We start from the raw sequence: 1,976 nt of genomic DNA, 5'->3' as shown, positions 1-1,976 counted from the left end.
GGAAGGAGAAGCTGCTGACCCGCCCATCGCTGTATCTGGAGGGGGCGAACCAGTACCAGCCTAGCAACACGCCCTGGGAGGCACTGAGCCATAGCTGCGGTCTGCAGCCCAAAGGGCAGAGGAAGCCAGTTCCGCGCTGCCTTGCATGAACAAGCGTGGCATCTGTGTAATGGAAGACTTCCTGGACAAGATAGGCGACGAGGTGCGCGCCCTGCACTGCACAGGCAAGTTCACAGACGGCCAGCTGTGAAACCGCTGAGCAGCATGGTAGACCTGATCCATCACAGAAACGAGAAGCTGCGCAACTACAAAATGATTGGCTGGACGAAAGCCTTGTTTGTATCCATGCAGTGGAACAGGTTATGTGCAGTATGTTGATAATCCAAATGGAGATGGGAGATGTGTGACTTGCATATATTATCTTAATAAAGACTGGGGTGCCAAGGTAAGTGGAGGTGTACTTCGAAATTTTCCAGAAAGCAAGCCCAGTTTGCTGACATTGAACCCAAATTTGATAGACTGCTGAAACTTCCAGGACTGTATTAATGGTGAGAGTGGGCATCTTTGTATGGTTCTGGATCTTAGGGAGAATGCTTACAGCATTTCCCCATTTAGTAGGATGCTGGCTGTGAGTTTGCCATAAATTGCCTTGATTGTGTTGAAGAATGTTCCTTCTGTACCCAATTTGTTTAAGGTTTTAATCATGAAAGGATGTTGTATTTTATCAAATGCTTTCTCTTCATCCATTGAGATAACCACATGGTTTTTGTTTTTCAGTTTGTTAATGTGATGTATCACATTCATTCATTTGAGAATGTTGAAACATCCCTACATATAAGAGATAAACCCCAGTTGGTCTGGGTGAATGATCTTTATGATGTGCTGCTCAATTAGCTAATATTTTGTTGGGGATTTTTGCATCTATGTTCAGCACGGATATTAGTATATTGTGTTCTTTCTCTGTTGTTTCTTTTGGTGGTTTAGGAATTAAGATTATGCTGGCTTCATAGGAGTTTGGGAGGTTTTCCTCTCTTTCAGTTGTTTTGAATAGCTTGAAAAGAATGGAATTAATTCTTCTTTAAATGTCTTGTAGAATTGAGTACTGAAACCATCCAGTCCTGGGATTTTCTATATTGGGAGAGTTTAATTACTGATTCAGTTTCTGTCTTGGTTATTGGTCAGTTAGATTTTGTCTTTATACTCAATTTTGTTAAATTGTATGTGTGCAGAAATCTATGCATTTCTTCAGGGTTTCCCAATTTATTGGCATATAGCTCTTTGTAGTATTTCCCGGTGATTCTTTTTATTTCTATGGTAGCTATTATTACATTTTCTTTTTCATGTCTGATTTTATTGATGTGGATATTTTCCTTCATTATTCTTATTTGGAACAATGGTGCATTAATTTTATGTACTTTTTTTTTTTTTAGAAAAGCTCCTCATTAATGATATTTTCTATTTTTGTTTCAATGTTGTGTATTTCTTCTCTAATATTAAGTATTTTTTCTTCTACTAATTTGGGGTTTTGTTTGTTTTTTTTCTAGGTCCTTGAGATGCATTTACAGCTCACTTATTTGGTGTCTTTTGATTTCTTATATAGGTACCAATTGCTATAAATGTCCCTCGCAGCACTTCCTTTATTATATCCCATAAGTTTTGACATGATGTATTGTATTGTTTCTGTCCAGAAATATTTAGATTTCTTCTGTGACCTACTGTTCATTCAGGAGCATGTTGTTCAGTCTCCATTTGTCTGCATATGTCCTAGAGATTCTTGAATTGTTGATTTCCAGGTTCATTCCACTGTGGCCAGAGAAGATGCATGGTAGGGTTTTAGTATGGTGTAGCATAAGGTCAATGCTAGAGAAAGTTCCATGCACTGGTGAGATGGATGTGTGTTCTGTTACTGTGAGTTGAAAAGCTCTGTAGATATCTTTTAGGTCCATTTGGTCTACAATGTTGATTAAGTTTGTTGT

Source organism: Lepus europaeus, chromosome Y (assembly GCF_033115175.1).
Source record: "Lepus europaeus isolate LE1 chromosome Y, mLepTim1.pri, whole genome shotgun sequence".
NCBI classification, from domain to species: domain Eukaryota; kingdom Metazoa; phylum Chordata; class Mammalia; order Lagomorpha; family Leporidae; genus Lepus; species Lepus europaeus.
Note: the sequence above shows the minus strand (reverse complement) of the source record.